Source organism: Notothenia rossii (genome assembly GCF_949606895.1).
Source record: "Notothenia rossii genome assembly, chromosome: 3".
Taxonomy (NCBI): domain Eukaryota; kingdom Metazoa; phylum Chordata; class Actinopteri; order Perciformes; family Nototheniidae; genus Notothenia; species Notothenia rossii.
Genome location: NC_136901.1, coordinates 15633695 through 15651560, shown reverse-complemented (window position 1 = coordinate 15651560; position 17866 = coordinate 15633695). Strand labels below are relative to the sequence as shown.

At 39.3% G+C, this 17866-nt stretch overlaps 1 long non-coding RNA gene across 1 annotated transcript; it reads right to left on the bottom strand.

Annotated features, from left to right (window-relative positions):
- Nucleotides 1-7542: 7542 nt before the first annotated feature.
- On the bottom strand, nt 7543-10287 carry LOC307033574. Its single transcript, XR_013806562.1, has 3 exons — nt 10166-10287; nt 8641-8801; nt 7543-7819 (listed from the first exon to the last, which is right to left on the bottom strand). It is a non-coding gene; the product is annotated as an uncharacterized lncRNA (long non-coding RNA).
- Nucleotides 10288-17866: the final 7579 nt, after the last annotated feature.

Genomic DNA, 17866 nt, shown 5'->3' with positions numbered 1-17866 from the left:
TGGCTTGTTTATTACCTTTTTTTTTATATGATCCTGCTTTGCATTTACTATGTCTGGTATCCAAGTAAATGCCATTAGCAGTTATCAGTCACCTTCAGATCCGAGTTACCTCGAGGGCCAGAGGTTCCCCACCCCTGGTATAAGGTTTTGGTGATCACCCTTATTATCATCATGTCATTTAATCATGATCTGTTTAATTAGCCAATGCTTACATCCAAAGAATGTGTCTAGACTTTACTCCTACAGACACACACTAACAATACAAATTGAGCTAAGTAATACACTCACGAGCCACTTAATTAGGTACACCTTGCTAGGATGGGTTGGACCCCCATCTGCTTTCAGAACTGCGTTAAGTCTTCATGGCATAGATTAAACAAGGTACTGGAAGCATTCCTCAGAGATTTCACTCAATATTGACCTGATCGCATCACACAGTTGCTGCAGATTTGTCGGCTGCACATCCATGACGCAAATCTCTCGTTCACCATATCCCAATGGTGCACTGTAGGATTTGGATCTGATGACTGTGGACTGTGACATTTGAGTAAAATTCATTGTCATGTTCAAGAAACCAGTTGGAGAATATTTGAGCTTTGTGACACGGTGAGTTATCCTGCTGGAAGTAGCCATCAGAAGATTGGTACACTGTTGTCATAAAGGCATGGACATGGTCAGCACAACCCGGTATCACGGCAAGACGTGAACATGTGACGATTTACCATGATGGGAGACGTGAAGCTGTCACGATTTCGTCCCTTCAAACGTGACATTTACACAGTATTGTTAACGTGGCCCAACCAGTGGAGATATACCCGGAAATGCCAAGCAAATGCTACCCCGACGGTCGGTTGTTATTATTATCAATATTAATATAATAATGATTTCATTTGTAATAGTCACACTCAATTTCGCTAATTTTCTGTTGCCCCAGCTGGTCGGCACCTCTTTTAGCGGATACAAAGGCTATATTCATTTATTAAATCGATGTGTGTGGATGTGGAATTAACGGACGTGACGTTGCACGATTGCGTTACCAGGCAACAGCTTCGGTTCATGTTAATTTATAAACTCTTCAACTCGAACCGTAGTTATATTTTAAAACATTTTAGAAAGCCTCATGAAATATTTTAATGTACATTTTAAATTAAATGTGAAGGAATGTGTGTATAACAAAATACATCCGTCAAAAACAATACCGGAAACAGACGTAGGCAAGATCCTCGGTTAAGGCTAGAAAGGATCCTTCTATTGTAAATATGACGTCACGTTCTCGTTGTAACTCTCGTTGTAATCGGAGCGGCTCGGAAACACATCTACAGCAGTAACATGATGCAACATACACATTAATGCAGCAGCAATATTAATAGAGAAACATCAGACATAATAGTAAAACACTGCAAGGGAACATTTTATTGCACCAGGAGCTATCTTGGGACTTTTACTGCGACAACGTTGACTTGCCTGTGAATAAAAAATAAACCATAGTGTTGGTGATCTACAGTGTTGTCATTCTTCTTTGAACACCAGCAAGACCGCTTTTCAACGATCACACTCCCTGTCATTGACATAATTAATAGATAGTTTAGCTTCTCACCATCATTTGCTGTGGCCAACTGATGTTAACGATCCTAACTGAAAGGCTGCCTGCCAAACGTAAACATTCAGCCACGTGACATTCAGCCGAACTCTCGCGAGAGTTTTACACAAGACGGATCCTTTCTAGCCATAACCAAGATCCTCAGCTCGGTGATTCATGGTTTAGCCGCAATGCACGTTGGGAAATGGTGTTTATGCGATGTGAAATCCGAAAACATTTAAAAAAAAAAAATAATACTTTATTCCGAGTTTGCTTGCTTTTCTCTTTGGAGCTAATCACATAACGGCATTGTAATACATGGTTCGGCTGCATTACATATTACATATCTGCCGTAGTTATCTATCTATAGAGCCCTGATGAGAAGACTTCTATACAAACAGGAAGAACTGCCGCCAAAACTGAAAACGTGACGTGGATCACAAATATATCAGCCATTTAACAACATCTTAGATTTATTTTCACACAATATGTCTCCTTGCAATATCAACAGTAATTCGGCTGACTTTTATATTTGATCCAATTGGTAGATAGGCAGTATTTACACCATAACGGCGCACAGCTGATAAACGGGCACCTAGTGGTTAAAGCATGTTATTGAATTTTATTATTATTATTAACTAACAGAATAAGAGACCTGACAGGTGATGGTCAGACGTTGACCTGGCTGCACAGTCACAGAAGCTGGCTGTTTCAACTGTTCACACTTCACACCTGTACAAATACAAAAAAAAGTTATATGACAGATTATCCTGTTAAACAGCAGTATAATAAGTGTTGACTCACTTCCAGCTGCCAGCAGCAGCAGCAGCAGCAGAGAGAACATGATGATGATGACTCTCATTTCATTTAATTTCAAACCTTTATTTATACAGGTGTATCCCATTGAGATCATTGATTTCTTTTTCAAGGGAGACCTGCTCAAGTAGGTTCCACACGAAACATAAAAACATAAACAGAACAACAAAAGGACATCATACAGCACCATTTACATAACTATCCACATAAACAGGTACCAATAGCTTCCGATTGAGTAGCATCCAACCGAGCTTTAAAAACATTTAGTGGCACCAGATTGCTCAGTTTCCATTTAATTTGCAGACTATTCCAAGACAGAGGAGCTGCGCATCTAAAAGCTGTCTTCCCTAAGACAGTCCTAGCAGTTGGCACATTTAATAAAACCACAGCATTCGATCTCAGGCAGTAGCCACTTACAATTTTCCGTGAGATCAGGGAGCAGATATAAGATGGAAGTTTCCCTAACATGGCTTTGTATATAAAAATGTACCAGTGACTGAGCCTCCGTACAGTTAGTGAAAGCAAACCAGCCCTTGCATACAGGGTACAGTGATGGGTTAATGCTTTACAGTTTGTCACAAATCTCAGTGCACTGTGATACGCAGCATCTAACTTGACCAGGCAATTGGCAGGTGCATTCATATAGATCAAATCACCATAGTCCAGCACAGGTCAAAAGGTCACAGTGACTAGCCTTTTCCTGGCCTCAAGCAGAGAAACAGGACTTGTTCCTGTAGAAGAAACCTAGCCTAACCCTCAGCTTTTTAAGCAGGTTATTGACATGAAGTTTAGAAATGTGAGACAATCATCAAGCCAGATACCAAGGACTCTGAGAAGACGTGAGCTCCTGATCCCCTTTAATCTCCACTGACAGTCTCTTGTGAAGGCCTTATAACTGTATCACAATGGATATTACTGAGTTTGCATAGAACCAAACGTGTTCACGTGTGAATGTGAACATTAATAGAATATCACCTCCCATCTTCAGAGCAATCTGACTATTATAACATTAGCGTTAAGAAAGCTTAATTAAATATCTGCCTCAACATAAGTAACTGGATCAAAGTCACAGTACAGTCCGCGGCATCACATCATAATGTATCATATATCTCCTTATCTGAGTCAGCTGAGCCGTATCTGGCCGTGCAACACTTACAGTGTCACATACTGTATGCAGAAGTATTATTTTAAGCAACACATTACGAAACACTCGAGTCAAATGTAATTAAAGTCAGATCGTGTCTTAGACGGGGCATATCATAAACCTGTTAATGTACGCATTCAAACACTTTTTCTTTTACCAGCTGTGTTCACCTTGCAGGTGCAGCTATGTGGCTTTTATCCTGGATAAAGTGTTTGAGTCATGGATGTTTAAAGTCTTCATATTTGTCTAATTATATAGTTGACTTTTCATTCAGGAAGTATACGCGCTGCGCTGTCAGTACGCTTCTCCATGTTTGTGATTGGTCGAATGCTCCAAATACTACCCCTTTTATGTGAACGCGCACCTAACTAGATAGGCACGGCTGGCTTGAGCGATCCACTTGATAACCCGTGTCGTAGTGCCGTTTAGCGAGAGGGCGTATGTTTTGGATTAGGCCAACCGGCTAACTCAAACATATCCAGGTTAGGTTGAACCAGTTTCGTGGTATACCCCCCAGGTCTTGTCCTGACTGAGCACAGGCACCTGTAGCCTTGGCTACTGTGCTCTCAGTGTTTTGTCTCCCTGTTCCTGCCTATTGGCGTCAGCTGATAGAGGTGTTGGTTTTATCTTGTTATGCACAATGTTGATTCTTCTCTCAGAACTAGCTAAATATGGGTCTGGGGTAGAGATCTTCAGAATTGGTTTGGCATCTTTTGTGTCAATTCGTGGCACACAACATGTCTTGTGAATAAACCATCAGTTTGCCATCAAAGTTCCTGCTCTCCTCGTGTCTCTCTGACTCCTGTTTCCATTGCTTCAGAAGTTTCCATCGCATATGAAAGATTTTCACATGTTTGTAAATTATTTTGGTTTCAGTGTGTGTGTTTCACATGGGTGAACAGTATATTTATATGTTATGGAATGAAATACAATGTCAGATTAGGGGAAAGTTAGGGGAGTGCATGTTAATGTGTCTGGAGGTGGCGTGTTCCAAAAGTGTTTGGGTTTGTCTGCCGTGTGTGGGCTGCGTTCCATTTCAAATTGCCGCCTGTACAATGTATGCACCAGTCTGTGATATGCCGATGTGCAGGCCCGCCCCTCCATACACGCCGATCACACAGACTGCGTCTGCCTCTCGCCCTCATCTTGTGGAGGGAGCCTCATCTGATGCGCAAATGCGGCGCAATTGAGCGCGCCACAGTTTCTGCTGCGAGGCTCCACTAGCTGTAATCGGCTTGGTGTGTCCAGGGTTTACACACCACCCCCCCGTCGACGCTCGCGAGGGCCTCATCACATCACAGCCCTGCCGATGTGATATAATGTATAGGACCTTTTTCCTCATGGGTGTCATTCACAACAGACCAATCATGACAGTTTTAGAGAATGAGTTTGTATGGATACACTTAAAACATATTTGTATTTGTCTTGGCTTCAGCTCACTGATAACATAAGAACACAAATAGGCACAACACTTACATAGATGTTTTTTTTATATGTATTTTATTACTCCAAAATAGAAAAAAAAAAGTCAGCCATATTTAACTGGAAAAGTTTTCCTTTGGCTCCCAGGAATTTTTCCACTTCGCCCCACTGTAAAACAGAAACAGTCAATCAATCAATCAATCAATGTTTATTTATATAGCCCAATATCACAAATGTTACATTTGTCTCAATGGACTTCACAGTTTGTACAGAATATCAGTATGACAATACTGACACAGCAAAAAGTATTACTTTTTGGAATATGTAGTTCTACAGTATGTTGACAATGCTATTTCAAATGAGAAGATATACTAAGTCACTCAAAAATATCATGATGAAAGTGCAGTATAATGTATATATTTATATATAACACGTACATCATATATAATACAAGGTACATTTTTTATTTCAAAGTCAATGTTTCATTTGACCAATTCTTTGAATTTGCTGTCTTATCAATGCCCAAACATACAGCACTAAACTTAGACAACTGCCTGCAAGACTGCACACAGAAATAATACTACTTATTACTACTAACTATACTTATAGTATAATTGTTAAGAACAAATGTAACAAGTCAGTAATTACAAAAGAGATCAAATACCATCCAGCCTCACATATCAATCATTTAACCTTTAGTGATATTGATCAATGATAAACTCTATTGTATATTTTAATTTCTATTTCAATGTAGGCTACTTCCCTGCTTATGTGTTACAATCAGACAACGTTTCTAGGGCGCGATGTCTGAATGACGAAGGGCAGAGAACTTGGATGTCTTACTTTATGGCGCAAACGTCTGATAGAGCCATTGATGACATGGCTCCCCACCCCCATGTGATCAACTAAATTCAATTTACTGCTGAGGAACCCAAAATGTTTAAGTTAGTGATCTCAGGGTTGATGAAGTTGGTTGGTAAGACTACTTTGTGGCCCCTGTTCTGCCAGACCCATCAGCTACACTGAAGGAAACTTCAGATTAGATACATACCATCCAGAGCAAGACTGCCACTGCACCAACACCTCGGTATGGCCCTGAGTAAAGAAACACAGATTTTAGGTAAACTTCATTTTTTTCAAATGTCATACATGTAAATACAAAAAGTCCAGTGAAATCAAATGATAATTTGAAATAATAGTAGGTACGATTAACTCAAACATATGAAGGACTGTAACATAGTCAATAGCATTTTCCCCATCAGTTTAATATTTTGGAATACTATTATTATTTAAAAAAATATTTGTACTGCCAAGAATAGGAATTCACCTACAAAGGATTACAAGAAAAAATGTAATATACAAATAAATGGCTGGACATGATGCATTAATGCGACATGAAGCATTACACAAGTACCTCAACCTTAAATTAATAATAAATTATTGTTACTGTAATTTCAATATTTACATTAGCAGTCATGCTTAAGACTGAAACACTCCTTTTAAACAAAGTATACGAAAATCCAATAAGATAAGACTTGGTTCCACGGAAACATTATTGTCATTGTTTATTTATTTAAAAATATTTTCTAAACAAACCTCCCTCATTCGTTCCCTCAGTAGTTTTTTGTAGGGGAAAGTGTCTGACCCTTGATGAATGGGACATTCTGCAAGGAATTAAAAGATGGTAATAAGTTGAAGTTCAGCAATAACCTCCTAAACATTGCCTAACATCACATTGTGCTCAATTAAACTGTTCAAAATGGCACTGAGACTTTTGATACTGCAAAGTCTTAAACAAAACAAAAGGTGGTGTATTCTAATTGTACCGATCATTGTTTTCTCTCTCTTTAACTAATTCAATGTGCAAAATCAAACACAGTTTCAGTCGATGTAAATAAGATAATTACTAATTAACCCGCACATACCATTAATTGCCACTTTATTCCTCGTTGGTCTTCTTTTCTGTGAGGAAGACACTGAGGAGAGAGCAGGAGTCAGGCCGGAGGAGAGAGCAGGAGTCAGGCCGGAGGAGAGAGCAGGAGTCAGGCCGGAGGAGAGAGCAGGAGTCAGCCCGGAGGAGAGAGCAGGAGTCAGGCCGGAGGAGAGAGCAGGAGTCAGCCCGGAGGAGAGAGCAGGAGTCAGCCCGGAGGAGAGAGCAGGAGTCAGGCCGGAGGAGAGAGCAGGAGTCAGCCCGGAGGAGAGAGCAGGAGTCAGGCCGGAGGAGAGAGCAGGAGTCAGCCCGGAGGAGAGAGCAGGAGTCAGCCCGGAGGAGAGAGCAGGAGTCAGGCCGGAGGAGAGAGCAGGAGTGAGCCCGGAGGAGAGAGCAGGAGTCAGGCCGGAGGAGAGAGCAGGAGTCAGCCCGGAGGAGAGAGCAGGAGTCAGGCCGGAGGAGAGAGCAGGAGTCAGCCCGGAGGAGAGAGCAGGAGTCAGGCCGGAGGAGAGAGCAGGAGTCAGGCCGGAGGAGAGAGCAGGAGTCAGCCCGGAGGAGAGAGCAGGAGTCAGCCCGGAGGAGAGAGCAGGAGTCAGGCCGGAGGAGAGAGCAGGAGTCAGCCCGGAGGAGAGCGCAGGAGTCAGCCCGGAGGAGAGAGCAGGAGTCAGGCCGGAGGAGAGAGCAGGAGTCAGCCCGGAGGAGAGAGCAGGAGTCAGGCCGGAGGAGAGAGCAGGAGTCAGCCCGGAGGAGAGAGCAGGAGTCAGCCCGGAGGAGAGAGCAGGAGTCAGGCCGGAGGACACAGGAGTGAGGAAGAGAGTGAACTCAGTGTCAGTCTCGGTGGTAAGAGGTACAGACAAGTCTGATCCTGGGTCTGCGGCCATTTCTGCCTGTGTGGTACAAGGGCCCTCAGGTTCAACTGCCAAAGTCACTATTGAGAAGAAAAAAAAGTAGACGCATGGTGAGTAAATGACCAAGTATAATCCGCCATATACATTTATAATCTGAGTAATTACAGCTAAAATGAAACAGCGGAACATCAGTGATTCTGTGTTACAATGGCGTTTGTTAGCAACCAGGAAATGACACCACTAAGGACAAACAGATGAGAATGCTGCGTGGGGTCTGGGTGCCGTGTTGGCGGGACGTTGGGGGGCTCGCTGCTCCGCCCTTTGAGGCTCGAGGAGCAGACAGTGTGAGCTGGATTACTGGTGTTGTTTCCTGGTTGCTGTGTGGGGTCTGCGAGACAGCGAGGAACTCAGCCTGAGCGCACACACACACACACACACTCACATCCAGGCTGTGAGTGTGAGTGCGTGTGTGCGTAAGGAGATCCACGGAGCCTCGGCTGAGAAAAGATAAGGCTGAGTGAGTGTGTGTGAGCCGGTACGTCACTATGCCCGTTACGTCACTATACTCAGGAAGATTTTTTTTTGAAAAAGAGCAGCATAGACAGGTATTTTCTGTGTTAGAGTTTTACTCGCTACAGGGTGTACTTTGAGGGTTTGTGACTCTGCAGACCGTTTACATGCAGGAAAAGCTTCATAACACACAAGGGGACGGGTAATAACCAGAAAAGCATGACATGGGCCCTTTAACTGACAAAACAAGACATAACGACATATTTGTACTACTTGGTAAACAGTGATTCACATTTTTTTACATTTAAAACCAGATAACTGGGCAACTAATTTACAAAACATGTTAACAGATAAATTGCTGAAATATAGCATGCGGATTTGTATACTTTACCATTAATAAGGCTTTCGTAAATCCTCTTTATGGTAACAAGTGCATTGTTACCATCTTCTGTCTCGATTTGCCATGGACAGATGCAATCGGCAAAAACCATTTGTGCCTCTCTTGGCAAGAAGGAGGATGGGACGCCGATCTAACATTTTCCATTTGTGGAGCTGGAACACAATGGACACAAAAAAACAAGAAATATTATGTACACAACAGTTCTAAACATTTTCACACACCTAAAGCCATTATAACTCCATTTATTTTGCCTAAGTGAAAAATGCACTGATGTGATACGTGTGCACATTGAGGAAGGCACCCCACAATTAACCAGGTGTGATTTTAGACCCCTTTTAGGGGAGCCCCTAAAAAAGAACTGTAAAAAAAAAAAGAAGTTTATCGAGCTCGGGTTCAATTTGAGTTTTTTTTACATGGGCATAGTTATTTTTATATGGGTTAGGGATGCCAGCGATTATTCTATTTTTCGAATATTCGTTACAGTCTCCATAATCGAAAATTATTTTTAAAATTCGATTTTATTTATATATATTTTTATTATTATTTATGTATTTCTTTTTTTTCCTGGCTTAGTTTCAATTCGGCGGCGAATAATCAATTAATATTCGCCAGGGCTGTCCGATTTTGATCATGGTCAGTTTCTGGCATGCCTAATATTTGTCCATTTAATTCTCACATTCAGATATCTGAATAAGCTACATTTAGCTTTGAAACATGTCAGCAAGCTATAACCTATATCATTTCAGGTTCAAAGTTCTGCATTAACAGCACTTCACATGTAAAGCTGGTGTTACAGGGGAATTTTTAAAGGACTGTTCGAACACGGCTCAAAGTCAGAGACTCTGGTAAGCTTAATGAAAGTGCTTTTAAGGGCCTCTTTATTAATACTAACTCTTTCCAGGTCTTGATTGTCTTTCAAGCACTATATTAATATGGGCTGGTTTTGATTCTGTGACATTCTTGGTTTTACCATTTATTCAAAAATGTATATGATATTTCATTTATTTTACTTTTGGAAACCATAGTCACATAATTATGTGTTTTCCATACCATGAAGTTCCAAAATAAAATATAAAACACCAAAATGCAGGTTTTTTTGTAAGATATAATTAGAAAAACATGTACATTGAAGCTCTGATTCTAGGAATTACCACTGGCCTGAACTATGTTACTTCTGGTTAAGAAATAATGTTTTACTAAAACTGGGTGCTTGCAAGTACAAACACTATCTAACATCAGTTCGAAAAAATGTGTTATGCCTTTACAGCTTTAAATACAACGGTGACAACAATTTTGCTTAACACATTACATGAAGTGCAGTAATCGTGCACTAGTCTGTACTTCTCACATAAACTTACTTAAGAAATTAGGATTATTTTTAAAAAGTAAATGAGGGCGACTGTTGGAAAGTATAAATCAATTCAGTAATTTAACAATTTGTATAAAAAGATTAAGATCAGGGATTATTTCCACACTTTTTTATGATAACTGACATCTGCAAGAGAAAAAAGCTTACCAGTAAATGTGTCGAGTCATACACTTTGTTGACACTGTGGTTTTTCTTTTGCGTGGCCTTCCACTCCTGTGCAACCTTTTCTTTTTGCTTGGAGAGTTTCTCTTTGTAGGGTTGAATGGCACCACATTGTTTGCATTTTTTACTTGCTACTCCTATGCTTTGCCTGCATGTCTGGCACACTTTTTGAGTAGGCGTCTGTAACAGAAACACAGATAATGTCAGGGAATACCAAAAATAAGAATACTATACTACAAATGTTTACAGGATTCATGTATTTTATTATATCGTGAAAAATCTTGTTAAAACAATGAACTCATGTTTTTTTAATCTTTTAGATAGGATGAACAAAAATCACAAGAGTAAGGAAAACAATGTTATACAGAGTCAGTCACATGTTTAAATTGACTGTTATGAACAACCCTAATCTGTCAATATCTGGTTGATCCAAAAGTTGATGCTCCATCATCACAGAATAATACTAAAATCATCATTACCAGGGGTGTATTGCTAATTCTATAAGTTTTGCATGTGTGCACGCGCAGTTGTGGCTCGTTTTGAAGCTTATGTAACTACTGTCAATTAACACTCCAGCCAGAATCAGCAAAGAATGGTCATTTATTAAGTCTGCATTATTGAATAAATGTGTGATTCTTACAGTAAATGCTGCACACAGCTGCGTGATAGTTAAGTGATCAGTGAAGGACCTTTATAAACTAACTCCCTCCTGCTGAGGTACAAAGGTTACTATATAAAAAGTGTGCACATGTATTTAGTATCCTATCCATGTGAATATGTTTTAAGTGGGGGTGGACCTCATGTCCTCTAGGGGGGTCCGGAGGCCCCCGTGAAGTTAAATGCATCAATCTTGTGCACTTGAGGGCAAAATTAACTAAATCTATGGATACATCTGTCAACACCCATATGAAACTTAACTGTATACATTTCAATAATAAAAAAAATGATAAGAATAATACTTTTTTTAAATGTATCTTTGTGCATATTTAACTATTTACTGTTTTGTTTTTTTATGCATTTGTTGTATGTCCAATAGTATGAATTGTAATGATTTCATCGATGTTTTAGATTCATTCGATTTTTTTTAGGGTGCTGTGTGACGTTGAACCTGCGACCTGCAACCTGTGACCTATGAACCTGTATTTGTATACTACCAAAGGAGCTATTGAACCTAAGAACTTGAATTTCCGACTCCTATTGTGGAACATTACAATAATATAAAAGTGTGCCTTGGAAATATGTATTTCCATATATGGTGACCAAACTGTTTCAGACCCACTGAGATAACTTAGACTAAAGTTAACTGTGTAAACATTACATTAGGTACATTAGCCTCTTAGCCTATCCGTTATCATAGCTAGCTAGCACCAGATGCTAACAACCATCCCCGTTTTAGGTGCCGGAGCGGTGTTCCGGCAGTATTACACCCCTGGTCACTCTTCACTTAATAGATAAATAGTATTTAATATAGTTATAAAGAATGTGACGTTTGATAACATTTGGATCAACCGCATGAACCGATGGATCACATAACTTCCATGCTCACGTTAACATTAGCTGATTCTACTTTTGGCTAATTTAGCTTTGCTATCATTATTCCTAGGTAAACATAGTAATCTTAGTCACTGTACTAGACGACAAAATAAAACAACATAATACATATCCCAAAATGAATATACTTTTGATATCTGACTACTCACGTTTATTAGCTTGTCTGGGAAATAAATGGATGTTGTCTGATGCAGTGACGAGTCCAAAACCCCGGTAAGTTAGCATTTGACCACTTCCGGTTCCCTCGCGTCAGAACCAATGAGATTTCTCCATAGGATTTGGGAAAATAGCTCGAAATAAGGTCTGTGGTCGACACAAATTTAAGAGACGGATCACGTTTTGTTCTACGACAGACAGCCGTGATTTTTGAAGAGTGTACGTGTCTGAAAAACGATGGTTGTTAACTGAAGTTGTCGAGGACGTTGTACGTCATTACGCCGCCTCCCGTTGATTTAAAACGCGCCCGTGGGTCGTAAAGGTATACAGGCTGACGCACCCGTTGATTGAAAACGCTGCTCTGGGTCGTATTAATGGGTCGGAAAACGAGGAAAACAATCGACCTATTTGGTCGTATTAGTTGGAGGACTTGTTGTTTTATCGTGTACTTTTTGAGTAATACCCTGTCAAACTCCCCTCCAGAGTACAATAATGCATGTTTTCTGCCATCTTTGATGAGAGATAAAATACTTTTTTGCCATAAGTTCTCAGTGAAAGTGGTACTGCTGGATAGAGTGCTTCTAGAACTACCACCACAAGTACAATCAAGTACTTTTATCTTGTACTTTTTGAGTAATCCCCTGTCAAACTCCCCTCCAGAGTACAATAATGCATGTTTTCTGCCGTCTTTGATGAGAGATAAAATCATTTTTTGACATAAGTTCTCAGTGAAAGTGGTACTGCTGGATAGAGTGCTTCTAGAACTACCACCACAAGTACAATCAAATACTTTTATCGTGTACTTTTTGAGTAATACCCTGTCAAACTCCCCTCCAGAGTACAATAATGCATGTTTTCTGCCATCTTTGATGAGATATAAAATATTTTTTTTGCCATAAGTTCTCAGTGAAAGATGTACTGTTGGACTCAGTACTATTTGAACTACCACCACAAGTATAATCAAGTACTTTTATTGTGTACTTTTTGAGTAATCCCCTGTCAAACTCCCCTCCAGAGTACAATAATGCATGTTTTCTGCCATCTTTGATGAGAGATAAAATAATTTTTTGCCATAAGTTCTCAGTGAAAGATGTACTGTTGGACTCAGTACTATTTGAACTACCAACACAAGTATAATCAAGTACTTTTATCGTGTACCTTTTGAGTAATACCCTGTCAAACTCCCCTCCAGAGTACAATAATGCATGTTTTCTGCCATCTTTGATGAGATATAAAATCATTTTTTGCCATAAGTTCTCAGTGAAAGTGGTACTGCTGGATAGAGTGCTTCTAGAACTACAACCACAAGTACAATCAAGTACTTTTATCGTGTACTTTTTGAGTAATTCCCTGTCAAACTCCCATGCAGAGTGCATGTTTTCTGCCATCTTTGATGAGAGATAAAATCATTTTTTGCCATAAGTTCTCAGTGAAAGATGTACTGTTGGACTCAGTACTATTTTAACTACCACCACAAGTACAATCAAGTCCTTTTATCGTGTACTTTTTGAGTAATACCCTGTCAAACTCCCCTCCAGAGTACAATAATGCATGTTTTCTGCCATCTTTGATGAGAGATAAAATACTTTTTTGCCATAAGTTCTCAGTGAAAGTGGTACTGCTGGATAGAGTGCTTCTAGAACTACCACCACAAGTACAATCAAGTACTTTTATCTTGTACTTTTTGAGTAATCCCCTGTCAAACTCCCCTCCAGAGTACAATAATGCATGTTTTCTGCCGTCTTTGATGAGAGATAAAATCATTTTTTGACATAAGTTCTCAGTGAAAGTGGTACTGCTGGATAGAGTGCTTCTAGAACTACCACCACAAGTACAATCAAATACTTTTATCGTGTACTTTTTGAGTAATACCCTGTCAAACTCCCCTCCAGAGTACAATAATGCATGTTTTCTGCCATCTTTGATGAGAGATAAAATAATTTTTTGCCATAAGTTCTCAGTGAAAGATGTACTGTTGGACTCAGTACTATTTGAACTACCAACACAAGTATAATCAAGTACTTTTATCGTGTACTTTTTGAGTAATACCCTGTCAAACTCCCCTCCAGAGTACAATAATGCATGTTTTCTGCCATCTTTGATGAGATATAAAATCATTTTTTGCCATAAGTTCTCAGTGAAAGTGGTACTGCTGGATAGAGTGCTTCTAGAACTACCACCACAAGTACAATCAAATACTTTTATCGTGTACTTTTTGAGTAATACCCTGTCAAACTCCCCTCCAGAGTACAATAATGCATGTTTTCTGCCATCTTTGATGAGAGATAAAATCATTTTTTGCCATAAGTTCTCAGTGAAAGATGTACTGTTGGACTCAGTACTATTTGAACTACCAACACAAGTATAATCAAGTACTTTTATCGTGTACTTTTTGAGTAATACCCTGTCAAACTCCCCTCCAGAGTACAATAATGCATGTTTTCTGCCATCTTTGATGAGAGATAAAATCATTTTTTGCCATAAGTTCTCAGTGAAAGATGTACTGTTGGACTCAGTACTATTTGAACTACCACCACAAGTACAATCAAGTCCTTTTATCGTGTACTTTTTGAGGAATACCCTGTCAAACTCCCATGCAGAGTGCATGTTTTCTGCCATTTTTGATGAGAGATAAAATACTTTTTTGCCATAAGTTCTCAGTGAAAGTGGTACTGCTGGATAGAGTGCTTCTAGAACTACCACCACAAGTACAATCAAATACTTTTATCTTGTACTTTTTGAGTAATACCCTGTCAAACTCCCCTCCAGAGTACAATAATGCATGTTTTCTGCCATCTTTGATGAGAGATAAAATCATTTTTTGCCATAAGTTCTCAGTGAAAGATGTACTGTTGTACTCAGTACTATTTGAACTACCACCACAAGTACAATCAAGTCCTTTTATCGTGTACTTTTTGAGTAATACCCTGTCAAACTCCCCTCCAGAGTACAATAATGCATGTTTTCTGCCAACTTTGATGAGAGATAAAATAATTGCTTGCCATAAGTTCTCAGTGAAAGTGGTACTGCTGGATAGAGTGCTTCTAGAACTACCACCACAAGTACAATCAAATACTTTTATCGTGTACTTTTTGAGTAATCCCCTGTCAAACTCCCCTCCAGAGTACAATAATGCATGTTTTCTGCCATCTTTGATGAGAGATAAAATCATTTTTTGCCATAAGTTCTCAGTGAAAGTGGTACTGCTGGATAGAGTGCTTCTAGAACTACAACCACAAGTACAATCAAGTACTTTTATCGTGTACTTTTTGAGTAATACCCTGTCAAACTCCCATGCAGAGTGCATGTTTTCTGCCATCTTTGATGAGAGATAAAATCATTTTTTGCCATAAGTTCTCAGTGAAAGATGTACTGTTGGACTCAGTACTATTTGAACTACCACCACAAGTACAATCAAGTCCTTTTATCGTGTACTTTTTGAGTAATACCCTGTCAAACTCCCCTCCAGAGTACAATAATGCATGTTTTCTGCCATCTTTGATGAGAGATAAAATACTTTTTTGCCATAAGTTCTCAGTGAAAGTGGTACTGCTGGATAGAGTGCTTCTAGAACTACCACCACAAGTACAATCAAGTACTTTTATCTTGTACTTTTTGAGTAATCCCCTGTCAAACTCCCCTCCAGAGTACAATAATGCATGTTTTCTGCCGTCTTTGATGAGAGATAAAATCATTTTTTGACATAAGTTCTCAGTGAAAGTGGTACTGCTGGATAGAGTGCTTCTAGAACTACCACCACAAGTACAATCAAATACTTTTATCGTGTACTTTTTGAGTAATACCCTGTCAAACTCCCCTCCAGAGTACAATAATGCATGTTTTCTGCCATCTTTGATGAGATATAAAATAATTTTTTTGCCATAAGTTCTCAGTGAAAGATGTACTGTTGGACTCAGTACTATTTGAACTACCACCACAAGTATAATCAAGTACTTTTACTGTGTACTTTTTGAGTAATCCCCTGTCAAACTCCCCTCCAGAGTACAATAATGCATGTTTTCTGCCATCTTTGATGAGAGATAAAATAATTTTTTGCCATAAGTTCTCAGTGAAAGATGTACTGTTGGACTCAGTACTATTTGAACTACCACCACAAGTATAATCAAGTACTTTTATTGTGTACTTTTTGAGTAATCCCCTGTCAAACTCCCCTCCAGAGTACAATAATGCATGTTTTCTGCCATCTTTGATGAGATATAAAATCATTTTTTGCCATAAGTTCTCAGTGAAAGTGGTACTGCTGGATAGAGTGCTTCTAGAACTACCACCACAAGTACAATCAAGTACTTTTATCGTGTACTTTTTGAGTAATCCCCTGTCAAACTCCCCTCCAGAGTACAATAATGCATGTTTTCTGCCGTCTTTGATGAGAGATAAAATCATTTTTTGCCATAAGTTCTCAGTGAAAGTGGTACTGCTGGATAGAGTGCTTCTAGAACTACCACCACAAGTACAATCAAATACTTTTATCGTGTACTTTTTGAGTAATACCCTGTCAAACTCCCCTCCAGAGTACAATAATGCATGTTTTCTGCCATCTTTGATGAGATATAAAATAATTTTTTGCCATAAGTTCTCAGTGAAAGATGTACTGTTGGACTCAGTACTATTTGAACTACCACCACAAGTATAATCAAGTACTTTTATCGTGTACTTTTTGAGTAATCCCCTGTCAAACTCCCCTCCAGAGTACAATAATGCATGTTTTCTGCCATCTTTGATGAGAGATAAAATCATTTTTTGCCATAGGTTCTCAGTGAAAGATGTACTGTTGGACTCAGTACTATTTGAACTACCAACACAAGTATAATCAAGTACTTTTATCGTGTACTTTTTGAGTAATACCCTGTCAAACTCCCCTCCAGAGTACAATAATGCATGTTTTCTGCCATCTTTGATGAGAGATAAAATCATTTTTTGCCGTAATTTCTCAGTGAAAGATGTACTGTTGGACTCAGTACTATTTGAACTACCACCACAAGTACAATCAAGTCCTTTTATCGTGTACTTTTTGAGGAATACCCTGTCAAACTCCCATGCAGAGTGCATGTTTTCTGCCATCTTTGATGAGAGATAAAATACTTTTTTGCCATAAGTTCTCAGTGAAAGTGGTACTGCTGGATAGAGTGCTTCTAGAACTACAACCACAAGTACAATCAAGTACTTTTATCGTGTACTTTTTGAGTAATTCCCTGTCAAACTCCCATGCAGAGTGCATGTTTTCTGCCATCTTTGATGAGAGATAAAATCATTTTTTGCCATAAGTTCTCAGTGAAAGTGGTACTGCTGGATAGAGTGCTACTAGGACTTCCACCACAAGTACAATCAAGTATATTTTATCGTGTACTTTTTGAGTAATCCCCTGTCAAACTCCCCTCCAGAGTACAATAATGCATGTTTTCTGCCATCTTTGATGAGAGATAAAATCATTTTTTGCCATAAGTTCTCAGTGAAAGATGTACTGTTGGACTCAGTACTATTTGAACTACCACCACAAGTATAATCAAGTACTTTTATCGTGTACTTTTTGAGTAATACCCTGTCAAACTCCCATGCAAAGTGCATGTTTTCTGCCATCTTTGATGAGAGATAAAATAATTGTTTGCCATAAGTTCTCAGTGAAAGTGGTACTGCTGGATAGAGTGCTTCTAGAACTACCACCACAAGTACAATCAAATACTTTTATCGTGTACTTTTTGAGTAATCCCCTGTCAAACTCCCCTCCAGAGTACAATAATGCATGTTTTCTGCCATCTTTGATGAGAGATAAAATCATTTTTTGCCATAAGTTCTCAGTGAAAGTGGTACTGCTGGATAGAGTGCTACTAGGACTACCACCACAAGTACAATCAAGTATTTTTATCGTGTACTTTTTGAGTAATCCCCTGTCAAACTCCCCTCCAGAGTACAATAATGCATGTTTTCTGCCATCTTTGATGAGAGATAAAATCATTTTTT